General features: G+C 43.7%; 1 protein-coding gene across 3 annotated transcripts in view; it reads right to left on the bottom strand.

Moving 5' to 3' along the window:
• LOC138854186 (uncharacterized) overlaps window positions 1-16,410 on the bottom strand; it is a 581,412-nt gene that overhangs the window by 182,776 nt on the left and 382,226 nt on the right. For all 3 annotated transcript variants that reach the window (XM_070095873.1, XM_070095871.1, XM_070095872.1), the window contains exon 2: window positions 6,179-6,244. The gene's annotated coding sequence lies outside the window, so the exon portion shown is untranslated. The remainder of the gene's footprint in view (window positions 1-6,178; window positions 6,245-16,410) is intronic.

The following is a 16,410-nucleotide window of genomic DNA, read 5'->3' as shown; positions in this document are numbered from 1 at the left end:
TCTCTCCAGCCTACGTTCCAGGGAGTACAGGTTCAGTGTATATAATTTGTGATAAATTATTACTAACAATTAAAAAATGAAATTTCTTCTTAAGTTTATGCGTTCGTAAGTTATTTAAAGAAGGGATTACTAGTGATGAACTTCCTGGGAGGAGTTGTCACATATGTGATATTCAATTAACACAGCTTCCAGGGAGGGGTGATACGGTTCATGCTGTTTACAGAGCCTAATATAATTGCATATTTTCGTGACTCAATTAGATCTGTGTTTATTTACTTCTAGACATTTAGTAAGTAACTAAATAACAAAGAAGGCACAATACCGTGACTGGAACGATACACAAATAACCCGCACATAAAAGAGAGAAGCTTACGACGACGTTTCGGTCCGACTTGGACCATTGACAAAGTCACACTAACCAGAGGTGGAGCAGGACGGCTATATACAGGCAGGAAGAGGTGGTGGTGGTGGTGGTGGTGGTGGTGGTGGTGGTGGTGGTAGTAGTAGTAGTAGTAGTAGTAGTAGTAGTAGTAGTAGTAGTAGTAGTAGTACAAAAGTTGTATATAATACCGACAAGATGAAATTAAGACACATACACAACACCCGGGCATCCCCATCATAGACGTTTCGCCATCCAGCCAGCCACTGGATGGCGAAACGTCCACAACAAAGACAACCAGACGCCGCACATCTGTCTTAATTTCATCAGTAGTTGTAGTAGTAGTAGTAGAAGAGGTAGTAGCAGTGGTAGAAGTGGGAAATAAAAAGGACGAGCCCGTCAAATACAAAGGAAGGGGAACACTGCAAGAGAGCTAGATGCCCACAGAGGGAGAGCAAGCGCACAGAGGTGCGTGAAAGGGAAGTGGTGAAATAAATGAAGAAGGAACAGAAACACGAGACATGAGAGAGAAAGACAACCCAGAGGAGCAAAGGAAAGAGGAAAGGGGAAGAGGAAGAAGAAGAAAAAGAAAAAGAAAAAAGAAAAAAATGAGGATTCAGGTTAAGTCACGGGTGTTCTGAAGTTTGGAGCATTTTACAATGTAGTGGGAGAGGAAGGCATCTACAGAGACGAAGCCAGGGCTAAGGTTCATACAAGGAAAGTTGTGTATTAGAGAGGATTCAACTAGACGGCGACTGTTAGAGTTGGAAGTAGGGAAGACAGTTTTAGCAGAAGACCAGTCAATAGGATGGCTATGATCTCTGACGTGACAGAAAAGAGCGTTGTTAGTGTCGGCAAGCCTAACACTATTTTTGTGCTCCCTAAGTCTGTCAGAAAGAGATCGACCAGTTTCTCCGAAGTATTGAAGAGGACAGGAGGAACAAGAAATAGAGTAGACACCAGGAACATCTGTAGAGGGAGGAGAGGTATGAACGAGATTAGTGCGAAGAGTGTTAGTCTGGCGGAAGGTAAGCTTGATGTCTAAGGGACGGAGAGATTAGAAAGACCGGAAATGTAGGGAAGGCAGAGGACAGAAGAGTTCTCATGAGTAGAGAGTTTGGGAGAGAAGAAATTGCGTTTAGCACGTGAGAGGGCAGAGTCTATGTCGGACCGAAACGTCGTCGTAAGCTTCTCTCTTTTATGTGCGGGTTATTTGTGTGACATTTAGTAAGATTTGTAGTGGCAACGTCTGGTTTACTTAACGCTCTAATACCAAGTAGAGTGTTAATCTCATTAATCCTATCACTGATACATGAAACACAAAGCTCCTTCATTATATTTTGAACCTTGCATTAACACCAAGGGCTGAAGAGAACTTTTCTGAGCTAATGCTAACATGGGTGCAGCATAATCCATTAAGGATCTAATATAAGCTAGGTACATCATTCTCTATTCTCAATCAGCACCATAGTTGGGGTTGAACATTAAAATGGTATAAAATACCGACAGGTTGTTAGGTAAGACACATATGCAACAGTTAGGTATCTTTATTTCGAAACGTTTCGCCTACACAGTAGGCTTCTTCAGTCGTGTACAGAAAAGTTGATAGAAGCAGAAGATACTTGAAGACGATGTAATCAGTCCATTACCCTTAAAGTTTTGAGGTGGTCAGTCCCTCAGTCTGGAGAAGAGCTTTGTTCCATAGTATGAAACAATATGGAGATGAAGTGACAGGATGGAGCCTTATATAGCGCCAAGAGGTGAGACGTAGGTCACTAGAAGAGGTAAGAATGCAGATGTTGGGAGGTCAGGTCCCTCTCAAATCCAGCCGTTCTCACTAGTAGAGGGTGTCGAAGTTGATTGCAGGTCTGTACCAAGATACCCTTGTGTTGCAGTGTCTGACAGATTGAACATTAAAATGGTATAAAATACCGACAGGTTGTTAGGTAAGACACATATGCAACAGTTAGGTATCTTTATTTCGAAACGTTTCGCCTACACAGTAGGCTTCTTCAGTCGTGTACAGAAAAGTTGATAGAAGCAGAAGATACTTGAAGACCTACGTCTCACCTCTTGGCGCTATATAAGGCTCCATCCTGTCACTTCATCTCCATATTGTTTCAGACTATGGAACAAAGCTCTTCTCCAGACTGAGGGACTGACCACCTCAAAACTTTAAGGGTGATGGACTGATTACATCGTCTTCAAGTATCTTCTGCTTCTATCAACTTTTCTGTACACGACTGAAGAAGCCTACTGTGTAGGCGAAACGTTTCGAAATAAAGATACCTAACTGTTGCATATGTGTCTTATCTAACATAGTTGGGGTTGTAGACAGTACCAGCTGTGAGAGCATTTAGCCTATCCTTACATTTTTTTATTTAGTTGTGTTATGGTTGATTTATTGAAAGGTAAGTCTGTACCTAGATATCTGTAAGATAAAACTTAGATGATGTTTTCACCTACAAACAAATGGGTGGGGGATATCGCTTTTGTTTTACATAAATCAGATTTACAGGCTAAGAGCTGTTATCCTTCCTCAGATCATTTCAAAGCCCAACCCTAAGGTAAACTACCACCACCACAGGATGCAACCCATAACAGTCGGCTAACACCCAGGTACCTACGTACTGCTAGGTGAACAGGGGCAGTAGGTGTAAGGAAACATGCCACACGTTTCCACGCATGCCGGGGATTGAACCATGGATCCTCAGTATGTGAGCTGTGAAGATATGACGAGGCCTAGTCGATTACACAGAGAGAGAGAACGACCTTAAAAACTAGGCTGCCAAGTGTGTATCTAGAGCAGATTGAATCCCTCAAGTTGAACAACAGTCTCACAGCCCCTGACCCACCACAACATACAGCACACCCCTGACCCACCCCAACATGCTCCACACCCCTGACCCACCCCAACACACGCCACACCCCTGACCCACCCCAACACCTGACCCACGTCTCCACCAGCACGTACTCGACATTTGACTGACAACTGATGGTAGTTGGCACACACCCTTCATTATTCTACAAACATGTCAGTCATAGAGTACAGTTATAGAGGCTAAAACGTTGTGTAGTTTTAAAAATAGGTTAGATAAATACATGAGTGGGTGTGTTTGGGTGTGAGTTGGACCTGATTAGCTTGTGCTACTAGGTCAATGGCCGTGTTCCTTCCTTAAGTGAATGTGACCTGACCTGACTAGGTTGGGGCATTGGCTTAAGCCGGTAGGAGACTTGGACCTGCCTCGCATGGGCCAGTAGGCCTGCTGCAGTATTCCTTCTTTCTTATGTTCTTATATCATTCATTTATATATTGGAGGGTGTTCAGAGAGGCCAACGCCCCCGCGGCCCGGTCCATTACAAGGTTTCCGAGTGGATCAAGGACTGGTTAACCAGGCTGTTACTGCTCCCCGCACGAAGTCCAACGTATTGCTATAAGGTTCTGTTGGTAATTCCTCCTTAAGTATGAAAGGAGGTACTGAACAGTCTTGGTCCCCTGGAACTTATTGTGTCATCTCTTAGTGTACTCACAGCACCCTTGCTTTTCACTGGGATATGTTGCATCGTCTGCAGTCTTTCGCTCTCGTAGGGAGTGATTTTGAGTGCAGATTTGGAATCAATCCCTCTAGTTTTTTTCGGTACAAATTATGGTGTATCTTTCTCTCCTGCGTTCCAAGGAGTACAGGTCAAGAGTCTTCAAATGTTCCCAGCAATTATAGTCATCCACACCTGCCCCCTCCCCCCTACCGTCATCCACACCTGCTCCCTCTCCCCTACCGTCACCCATACCTGCCCACTCCTCCCTACCGTCATCCACACCTGCCCCCTCTCCCCTACCGTCACCCATACCTGCCCCCTCCCCCCTACCGTCATCCACTCCTGCCCACTCCCCAACACTTGCACCATTATCCCTCACAGCATCCTGCACACCTGCCCATCTCTCTGATCACACCTAACCTCATCTAAATCTACACTTGCACCCCCGCCTCCCCCCTCTCATCCTAATAGAAAAAAACTAAGTACTAGGAGAGACTAAGAGACCTTGAAGAGGAGGTATATATCATAACTTCAGCGGAATATGCAAGACTAGCTTACCTAAGAACATGTAAGACTAGCTTACCTAAGAACATGTAAGACTAGCTTACCTAAAACTATACAAAACTTACCTAAGAGTATGCAAGACTTGTTTACTTAAGAACTACTGTCAGAAACCTGAAGATACATCCATTGACGATATTATCTGGAGTTTACCTGGAGAGAGTTTCGGGGGTCAACGCCCCCGCGGCCCGGTCTGTGACCAGGCCTCCTGGTGGATCAGCCCCTGATCAACCAGGCTGTTGCTGCTGGCTGCACGCAAACCAACGTACGAGCCACAGCCCGGCTGATCAGGAACTGACTTTAGGTGCTTGTCCAGTGCCAGCTTGAAGACTGCCAGGGGTCTGTTGGTAATCCCCCTTATGTGTGCTGGGAGGCAGTTGAACAGTCTCGGGCCCCTGACACTTATTGTATGGTCTCTTAACGTGCTAGTGACACCCCTGCTTTTCATTGGGGGGATGGTGCATCGTCTGCCAAGTCTTTTGCTTTCGTAGTGAGTGATTTTCGTGTGCAAGTTCGGTACTAGTCCCTCTAGGATTTTCCAGGTGTATATAATCATGTATCTCTCCCTCCTGCGTTCCAGGGAATACAGGTTTAGGAACCTCAAGCGCTCCCAGTAATTGAGGTGTTTTATCTCCGTTATGCGCGCCGTGAAAGTTCTCTGTACATTTTCTAGGTCGGCAATTTCACCTGCCTTGAAAGGTGCTGTTAGAGTGCAGCAATATTCCAGCCTAGATAGAACAAGTGACCTGAAGAGTGTCATCATGGGCTTGGCCTCCCTCTCAACGCATATTGAAAGATTTTTAAGTAAGCAGCGCCAACACGAAGCTGACAAATAATCAAACAAACAAAAAAAACTAGAGAAGATGAAAAAGTTTGCAACGAAATTGGTGCTATAAATGAGGGAATGAACTACGAGAAGAGACATGCCAAAGGAGGCATAACCACGACATACAAAGTACTCAGGGGGATGTGTGAGATGCGAAGAGAGGGAGCCAGGGGACAGAGATGGTAGTTAACGACGATGATGATCCACAGGGACGATAGGAAATAATTTTTCAGCCTTAGGGTCTACTAAATGAAGAGAAGGTGGAGACAAACATGACCAGATCATGGAGGGCAGAACACAGTGAAAACCCAGGATAAGAGTTAAGAGTAGGACCAGCGAGTTACGGTTCGACCCCTACAAACGCAACTAGGTGTTTATACTCATGCGCGCACACACACACACACACACACACACACACACACACACACACACACACACACACACACACACACACACACACACACACACAAACACACACACACACACAAACACACACACACACACACACACACACATATATATATACACACACTAATGTCTATAATTTACATATATGACCTGCCGGTATGACGCAACGATCTTCTGCAGTATGCGAAACAAATACCACAGATTCCAAAATATGCTTCAACAACTTGAACAAATATAACGAAAGATGGACGATGGACTTTAATATAGGCAAGTGCAACGTAACAGAAATGATAAAAAAAAAAACAGACCACAAGTAAACAATCAGAGAAAGGAATGTTTTCGTTCGTCATCCCCTTCTTTCCTTCTCTCTCACTCCTTACATGTCCTCCTCCCGTCCTCACACTTCTCTCTTTCCTTCTTTAAATTTCTTTCTCTTTCATTGTTCGTCAGTGTGTTTCAGTACTCACCCGGTGCCTCGCGGTCGTCAGGTAAATGGTTGGTTGAAGTCACGTAGGAAGCACATCATCGGGAGCCTGTTGAGAGACAGAGAGAAATAAGATCAGTTGATGTTACTGTGTCGTGTAATATTAGTTAACATCAGATGAGATCACATGGTGTGAGGTGAGTAGTGTTAGCTAAGCTCACAGGAAACTAGCAAACTTCTTAATTTAATAAAAACAATAATACTAGTAAATCAATAAAAGTTAGATACCCCCAGGATAACTTCATCTAAGTCAGGGGTTCTTAATCAGGGGTATCCATACCCTTTGGGGGTATGGAAACCAAATAATATTGGGTATGGGACTCCATCTCTCAAAAATTAAAAAAAAAAAGTTGTTAAATTAGAATATACTATCAATTGTTGTGTTGCTAGCTATCCATGTGTAAAGTAAACCCAAGCTACTGACATCTTTTGACGTCATACTGGTACCTAATAGGACTGGTGGTGATGATAATGATTTCCACAGTCTGGTGAAGGGGGTATGGGGACATATTGGGCACTCCATTGGTGGGTCTGTAATCGTGAAACTTAATTAAGTACCCCTGACCACTGTTAGAGTGAAAGAGTACTTTCTAGTATTCTTGTGACTTATTTACGTCATTAACTCATATTTGAGCCCCCGTGTACTCAATGTTCACAGTCCTCGTAGTCTTCACTGTACATTCTGTCCAGTTCCTCAAAGCTCAGTGTTCCTCACCAATACTGCCACTCCTCCATCTTTCTACTTCTTAATCTTCTTTTTACATTACATGGTACACTACTGGGACTATTACATTTGTTGTAATTTGTTAATGTAATGTCTGTGATAGCAATTATAACCAGTCACACCACTGCTATTCCTTTATTCCTTTACTTAATCCCTCGCCTGTTTTTTATGTTTTGCTGTAGTCGTACCTTCTGCATTTCAAAATCATACCTTAAAGTTACCGATTCTCACATTTCATCATTTTTTTTTTGACTTGCAAAGGGTAGATAAATTTAAGATACATACTTCTGGGTTTGTTGAGAGATTGGAAGAATTTGTGAGGTGGTTCGATACCCATATACTCAGTTTTTTTTAAGTTTACATCTGGGATAGTTGGTACTTGATTTATCTGTTGCTTCATGTATATGGGAAGGTTGAGGTGTGGGGGTAGATGGGGAAATCTCCACTTTCATGATTCTCCAATGGTGATGCTGGGGAGGCTGGGGTCTCTACTTCCGTTCCCTATGGAGAGAATCACCAATAGCTTCTGCACTTTGTCTCCAAGCTCTCTGACCTGTTGCCATTTTTGTATCAATTCCCTGATTCTGATTTCTAGAGAAATATAGCAGTATCTCTGCTCTGTTTAGTGGTTGCTTGTAACGACTATGTAGAAGGACTGTACCAGGCTACGAATGTAGTGAGGGGCTATGCATAATGTTGTGGGTCGAGATGTAGGTAAGGTTTTGTGTGAGGAGGCTGTATGAGGGGGATTGTGTGAGGGGATTGTGTGAGATTGTGTGAGTGGGATGTGTGAGGAGATTTTGTGTGGGAGTGTGTATGTTGGAGATGAGTGTGTGTGTAAACCAGACAGAATACTGTTGGTGTCAGCTGCATTTCCGCATTCGTAAAGTCACTGCTACGGTATTGTTTCCCCGACAAGCACACTGTCCGCAGATCACTGGAAAAAAAAACCGTTTCTTTACCATTCTTTGTTAAACCAATAATAAGTGATTGTTGGCTATCACTGTTTGTTTTATAACGAAATTCAGTCATTTGTTGTATATTTTCCAATGTTCCTGAGGCAAGACTCGCCCTGACCCAAATAGCGTTCAACTCTCACGCTAGATCAGTGAGCTAGTGCCTCAGTGTGTGTGTATCCAGACACGGACTGTGATACAACTCGGCTCCTCCACTGGTGGTGAGTGACGCGCCTACGCTGAGTGACGCACCTACACTGAGTGATCCACCTACGCTGAGTGATCCACCTACGCTGAGTGACAGGCTTTCTCCTCCACCCAACCCCTTACTGAATATCAACACCGTTAAAAAAAAAAAACGTGACGTCACACCAGTGCCATCACTATCATAGCCAGTGCCATCGCTATTATCACTAGTGCCATGACTAACAGTGTCATTATTACCACCACTGCTAATATCACCAGTGCCATAGTACACAGTGTCATTATCACCACTACCGCTAATATCACCAGTGCCACCACCATTATCACCACTAATGCCAAAGTCTATCACTACCAACGTTATTAACACCACCAGGCCACCAACACCACCACTGTTACCATTATCACAAGTAGTGCCACCAATATAATCCGCATAATTTATTCCACCAATATCACCACTAGCACCATCACCACCAGCGCCAGTCACTATCACCACCAGAACCAACACCAATATCACCATTAGTACCACAGTAAACATCACCACTAATATCACTACCAGTGCCACCACAAGCATCAGGGCCACCACCAGTATCACCATCATAACTATTTCCATCAGCGCCACCAGTATCGCTATGCCCCATCTATTTCCCAGTCACTATCACCTTTACAAACAACAATGTCACCGTTATCACAGTTTTCACCACCATCACCACTGGTTCTCTATTACGGCCTCACGGATACCATCACAACCCCATCATCAAAAATGCCACCATTATTACCATCGTAACCTTCAAAACCACTACCAGCACTACTGCCCCAGCACCATAACTAACACCACTACAACTACCACAACTACCACAATAAACATTACTAACAGTCCTTGAATCACAGCTCCAAAAAAATCACAGTAGCCATAATAAGGAAAATCACCACTACTTCAACCACCAGTACAACCACCACCACACCAATCACAGCCACCGTTACAACTACAACCACCACTACCACCATCAATGACAGTGTCGTAAGTGTCGCTTTTTTGTCAAACACACAGAAGGTGAGAGTGGAGAGAGCGAGTGCAAGAAGCTCTACCCAAAACAGTGCAGAAAATGGCCGAAAAAGAAGAAGAGTTGCTGGTGAGGAGTGCCGAGGATATCACAGAGACGTGGGTGGTGCGTCTCCTCCAGTATCACCACCACCACCAGTCTGGTAATCCTCCTCTCCTACGCTAATTACTGTTGTCTTAGTTTTCTCATGGTCAATATTTATATTTATGTGAGATGCTTAACTTGTGTAGCTGTTTCATCACAGTGATAAGACTGTTCGGTTTTTAACTCTGAGTGTTGGCCATCCACGATAACCCAAGAAATTTAGTGCGTCATCGGGGGACTGTGTTATATTTCCATTGTGTTCCTTCAAGCTTTTCCCCCAGGATGCGACCCACACCAGTCGACTAACACCCAGGTACCTACCTACAGGGACAGCAGGTGTAAGGATACATGCCGAACGTTTCCACCCATGCCGGGGATTGAACTACGGACACTCAGTGTGCGAAGCTTGAGCGTTGCCAAGCAAGTCACGGCTCGATCCCCCGTCCAAAAATCGCGAGACAGATACACTACCTAACTATTTAGTGGTGTAATCTGCTTGCTCGTGAATATATTGGGAAAGACTCCTATCTCTAATTCCTTACTCACTAGGAATATTAGCACTTAAAAATGTTTCTTGGCCAAGAGTGATGATCATCTTCTTTATACACTTTCTTTAAGATCTTCCAAGTTCTTGTAAGACATATATAAGCCGGCAATTTTATGCGCATCAATCGCATTAGGGTGATGGAGGGAGATTTTCCTATCCATTACAGTGAGGGAGGGAGATATTCCCGGTATCCCCTGCCAGAGCTGAACCAGGCGAGTTTGCTTAAAAGGAAAAAAAAAAAAAGGGAGTTGTGGACTGTGGAAGAGCTGAGCCAGTGTGAAGTTCCTGTTCTAGTGAACATAAAAGTGAGGTAATATGTTCTGAAGGACCCAGGTTGAAGGGTATAAAAAGTGTCTTCACCTCGTAGGTTAAACCAGCGCTTCAGACAATAACATGTTAAATACAACCATACATACTAACACACACAAAAAACACGAAGAATAAAAAATATATATAAAACCTTTCAAACCAACAAGCACACAAAATAATGAAATTCTCTCACACAAACTTAAAATAACCTCTATTAGTTAAAAAAAAAATAATGCCAAAAGACTTGATTACAATTCCCCCGCGAGGTCCCTACGGGCACCCCAGTCAATGTAAACATAGCGACTAACGCGACATGTTAAAAGTCAGAGAGGAGCAGGAGCACCTCCAAGAATGTTAATGTCAATGAGGTGTGTGGAACCTGTCCTCAATCTACAGAGGTTATTTTAAAATATTCTTATTTTAAGAGAAACAACCAAACACTCACGTGCTGTCGAACCCTTTATAAATTGTTGCTCATATGTAGGGCCTACAAGTCCTGCTACCATATCCAGCGAGCTGGATATGGTAGCTTACTCTTCGGCATCTGCTCTTTCATTACTTGAAAACCAACATGTCCTGGGAACCAACACAACCCTCTCAAGAAGTCTAGGAGTTATAACAAAGATATGGGCTAACTACTCTTGGATTTTCTGAACCACGGTGTTGGAAGAAGTATACTGAGCCAGGGACAACAGAACGCACTAGGAGTCAGATTAGATAAACCGGGACTATCAGAATACAAACTTTCAATGGTAATCACCAAAAAAGTTGACTTCACCAGTTCGTCACTTGAGCCCGGCAACTAGGGGGCCCTAGCCACCTCTGGCACTTTATCAGGGAGGGAAGAGGAAGAACCCAACCTCCCTGACCACAGACACACAGGCCAAATTCCACAAGGGCATTAACTCCAAACATGAAATATCATATGTTTGGTGGGCAGAGGTTCCCCTCCTCCCACTTTCCTATGAAAACTGTAGCAGGGTCCTGGTTACTAGGTATATGCAGACCCATCTGGTAAGAGAACCAGAGGAAGCTAGCCAGAGTATACTTTTATATACATGTGAAAGGTTTTGAGAGTTTTCTTACTGCAACACGGCACTGGGTTAGGCTTGTCTGATGCTTGCCTGGTCAACCAGGCTGTTGATACTGACAGCCCACTGACCCACATAACTCCACATCCTGGTCGATCTGGCACTTGGCAGAGGTACTTGTCAAATATCACAACACAAATGATTTTTTCTCCCTTTTCTCTAACTCCAGAACGTAATTATGGTTGTATGTAGATTTGGGACTAAGCCTTCGAGTGTCTTCCACGTTTATATTATCATGCATCTCTCCTTCACTCCACAGCATACATATTTAGGACTTTGAGGCATTCCCAGTAATGTAAATTCTTTATTGACTATATGGGCCATAAATGATCTTTGTATCTGCTCCAGTTCTGATATTTCTCCTGCCCTGAACAGAACCGTTAACACTGAACAGTACTCTTAGCAAGAAGGCACCAGTGATTTTCATGCTTATTTGGTGCCATCCGCAAAGGATGATACAAGTGATGAGTTTTTTTTTATCTGTCTGCCATGAGGATGTGGAACAGTATAGGCACCAGGACCGTACCTTGGGGTATTAAGTTTTTTATTTTGACAATGCTAGATTTTTCTCTCTTTAGTATAACTCTGTATATTCTATTTATCAAAAAACTGAATATATATTACCTACTTTCTCCGTTATACCTTTAAGCTTCATTTTATATGCAATCTCTCCATGATCGCATTTGTCAAATGCCTTCACGAAACTCGTGTAGATCACATCTCCATTTTGGTTTTCTTCCAGCGAATCTGTAATCTTGACATAATGGTTTAGTAGACAGGTATCATGTCCACTCTGGTTCGGGTTGTGCAGGTCATATGCTTCTAGAAAAGATGGATGTTTGGACTGAACCAGTATAAAGCCAAATCCCCAGGTGAGAAAGAGTATCAGGGCATCATAAAGAGAAGATCAGGCAGCCATAACTTCATAATGGAGTATTGGTCAGTCCGTGACATGGATTGAACATGATCCCACTGTCATGATCTAAGTTGTAGCTGCCGAGTCGACCGCAATTAAGAATTAATAGATATGGGAATTAAACAAATCCATAAAAAAGATAAATCGAAATGTGCAGCTACAGTTAAAAACCAAGATTATTTTTATAAATAAGCCTCAAAACCTGGCGTATAGATTTTACAAAACATATAGAAATTGAAAAAAAACTGGGAAAACTAATGAAGATAGGGAGGGGAGGGGGAAAAGGGAAAGTAAACTGAGGGTGGGGGAAAGAAGTTACTTCAAGGTTTATCCGAGTTGTACCTCCAGTCACTTAACATCTGGGTATAATTTGCTCACAAGTGATGCATGATCCCAGTATTATTCATTCAGACACAAAGATTACTAAGCGAAAATGTGTTAAATGACTGACAAAAACATGATACAAATATAATATGAAAAGATTAATCATTTATTTATTATGAAAGAATAATAGAATAAGATTACCCAATAATAATCTAGATTGAAGCCTGTGGACCTGGATTAACAGCCCATCGCCTAAGCAATCGATAAATCCATTGGTATACCTCATTCGTTTATAAAGAATTTTCAGCCCAAGAAGACATACGTTCGCGTTAATGAAACGTTTTTTTCTCTCCCCTAACTAATAACTTTAAGAATAACTACTTCAGAAGTACATGATGCTAACATATTTATGTCTCCTACCAGGAATACGAGGTACAGTGAGGATCAGAAAGTGGAGTGTACATGATTTCCCGTCTGCAGACATCCTAGCGGGGCTCTCCAGCTCAAGGGTGACCGTCAAGGTTGAGTACCAGGTAGTGGGCGAGGTGGGGTACCCAGCAGCGACAGAGGGACAGCTGAAGAAGGAGACTTTTGTGGTGAAGACTGTCCCCTCACAGGGCTACATGGTGTACGTTAGCCAAGCACATACATGTTTTACTCACACTTTCCCACTCTCTTCCCTATCATTTTCTTTCAAACTTTCTCCTGCTCTGACTCGACTCTCCTTCCCATGCTACTCCTCTCTTTTGCCTGCTTGACATTCTTCCTGACTCCTCCTCTTCCTCTTCATGATACTAAAAGGTTTCTTTTATTCTGGGTAACTGCACAAGTTGAGTGGATGTCACTCTTGGGTTGGTTCAGTGATGTCACGATGTGTCAAACGCTTGCTACAGTCCTCCTTTAATTGTTTTACTTTGTTTCTGTTGAGCTTATTTTGTTGAGTCTTCAGGTATCGTCCACCTTTGCTTGAATGTTCTACTTCCCAAAATGTTTTCAGAGGTATGAGGGATTTTGTTGGTGTCAAGATCGTGTCTGAGGATAATTCTCTCATTTTTATTTTACAACAAGGTAACAAAATATATTATAGTGTCTGAGGTTTGACAGTGAATGCTAATGTGATGTAAAGTTTATTTTCTATGGTACATAGTATTATGTTATGAACAGTTTCAACATCTACAGGAAAACTCTTGGTTATACATTGTATTTCGGGCAGATGCATTACATTTCATGTTTAACTGTTTATCTATGCTTCCGTCTTTCCTTGTCTCCCTCGTGTTTCCATCCTGCTCACAGCCATAGCTTAAAAAGTTCAACGAGGAGGACGTTGTTGAAATTGAGGACGAGGATGAAGTGTGGGATACGAGGATGAATTAGACAATAAGGAAGTGGATGGCGAAGTGGAGAACGAGAATGTGAGTGATGAGTAAGAGGAGGAAAACGTAGACGTCGACAAAATGAAAAACTAGAAATGGGAAGAGGAACAGAAGAATGATTAAAAGTTTTAAAGAAAAGATATAGGTTAATTTTAACTTTTCGATGAGAGACTGCTGAAAAACACCCTCTAGAAAAACTTTACCCAAAACTCTAATGACTATGAGGCTGGAAACCAGGATGAGAACGAGATGTATAAAGTGGCAGGAGGTGGAGGAAGAGTGGCAGGAAGTGGAGGAAGAGTGGCAGGAGGTGGAGGAAGAGTGGCAAGAAGTTGAGGAAGAGTGGCAGGAAGTGGAGGAAGAGTGGCAGGAAGTTGAGGAAGAGTGGCAGGAAGTGGAGGAAGAGTGGCAGGAAGTGGAGAAAGAGTGGCAGGAGGTGGAGGAAGAGTGACAGGAGGTGGAAGAAGAGTGGCAGGAAGTGGAGCAAGAGTGGCAGGAGGTGGACGAAGAGTGGCAGGAGGTGGACGAAGAATAACAGGAGGTGGACGAAGAGTGGCAGGAGATGGACGAAGAATAACATGAGATGGAGGAAGAGTGACAGGAGGTGGAGGAAGAGTGGCAGGAGGTAGAGGAAGAGTGGCAGGAGGTGGAGGAAGAGTGGCATGAAGTGGAGGAAGAGTGGAAGAAGGTGAAGGAAGAGTGGCAGGAGGTGGAGGAAGAGTGGCAGGAGGTAGAGGAAGAGTGGCAGGAGGTGGAGGAAGAGTGGCATGAAGTGGAGGAAGAGTGGAAGAAGGTGGAGGAAGAGTTGCAGGAGGTGGAAGAAGAGTGGCAGGAGGTGGAGGAAGAGTGGCAGGAGGTAGAGGAAGAGTGGCAGGAGGTGGAGGAAGAGTGGCATGAAGTGGAGGAAGAGTGGAAGAAGGTGAAGGAAGAGTGGCAGGAGGTGGAGGAAGAGTGGCAGGAGGTGGAGGAAGAGTGGCAGGAAGTGGAGGAAGAGTGGAAGGAAATGGAGGAAGAGTGGAAGAAGGTGGAGGAAGAGTTGTGGGAGGTGGAGGAAGAGTGGCAGGAGGTGGAGGAAGAGTGGCAGGAGGTGGAGGAAGAGTGGCAGGAGGTGGAACAAAAGTTACAGGAGGTGGAGGAAGAGTGGCAGGAGGTGGAGGAAGAGTGGCAGGAGGTGGAGGGAATATAGGAGTAGGTGGAAGTTTAGCAGTAGAAGTACAGATGACATCATAAAAGATGTATAGAAAGAGGTGGAAGATACGACACAGAAATGACTTGTTACTGAAATACGACACTGGAACGACTCGTTTCAAAAACACGACACAGGAATGACTTTTCTGGATTACGACACAGGAATAACTTTTCTGGATTACGACACAGGAATGACTTTTCTGGATTATGACATAGGAATTACTTTTTTTGGTTTACGAGACAAGAATGACTTTTCTGGATGACCCACGTCACCCCACTTGTAGGGATCTGTTGACATCTGAAGGGATGCACCACATCGAGGTGGGCCAATACGGGAGGTTCTTGCGGGCGCTGGGAGCGTGGGAGGCAGAGCGGCGGGGAGTGGGCGTGGTGGCTGAGATAGTGCCCTCGCATGCCCTCTCAGTCAGCAACCACCATCACTTCACCCTCGTTCTACCAGACCTCACACAACTTGGCTACCAGGTAAGTGTATATACAGTAAACAGAGTCCAGGTGAAGTGTATGTTGCATATTCCTATGACGCGACACCTCTCTTAGCAACACACAAACAAGTGCTTTCCTTGACTCCTCTTCCTATTCCTCTGAAGATACGTGTGTAAGAGCTCAGATATTCATGTATTTTTTTAAATTTTTTTCATCCCCCAAGTTACCAACTTGATACTATCATTACCAATTTGCTACCGGAAATAATTTGCTGTCTTATAACTAACAATCGCCATTACAAGACAATCAAAAGAATTCAAAGTTTGTTAACCGCATTCCACAAGCCATATTCCTCATTAGTTTAAAGTCACTGGCCATAAGTTACAGCAAATTTTAACGAAAGGAGAAATATATTCATTATTTATTCTATAAAGATGAGAGAGGAAGCCTCCCCTCCACTCTCAGAAAGCCTTGTGCAACCTCACCACCATGGTGAGGCAAACTGACACGGGAAGCAAGCCGGGGAATACAAATAAGACTGACCATACCCCCGGCCGGGATTGAACCCGCGGTCATAGAGTCTCAAAACTCCAGCCGTCGCGTTAGCCACTAGACCAGCTAGCCACAATAAGATTCATCCAACTAGGTATATTTCTACACCATAGGAAAGTTAGCACAGGCACCTCTGTGACCACAAATGCAAGTTTTTACAGACGAATCTCCAGCTAGCGTGGCCGTGACGAACTCTAGCTCAAGTCCTATGGTGTAGAAATATACCTAGTTGGATGAATCTTATTGTGGCTAGCTGGTCTAGTGGCTAACGCGACGGGCTGGAGTTTTGAGACTATGACCGCGGGTTCAATCCCGGCCGGGGGTATGGTTTGTTTGCAATCGTGTCATTACGATTTCTTAAGTCAAATAAGACTGGTTGGTTAATTTGGTTTAAAGTATCTTAACTACGGTCGTTAAGGATTCATGTAACCTCTTTATCACT

This window comes from Cherax quadricarinatus, chromosome 51 (assembly GCF_038502225.1).
Source record: "Cherax quadricarinatus isolate ZL_2023a chromosome 51, ASM3850222v1, whole genome shotgun sequence".
Lineage (NCBI taxonomy): Eukaryota > Metazoa > Arthropoda > Malacostraca > Decapoda > Parastacidae > Cherax > Cherax quadricarinatus.
The sequence above is the reverse complement of the archived record's forward strand: the minus strand, read 5'-3'. Positions and strand labels throughout refer to the sequence as shown.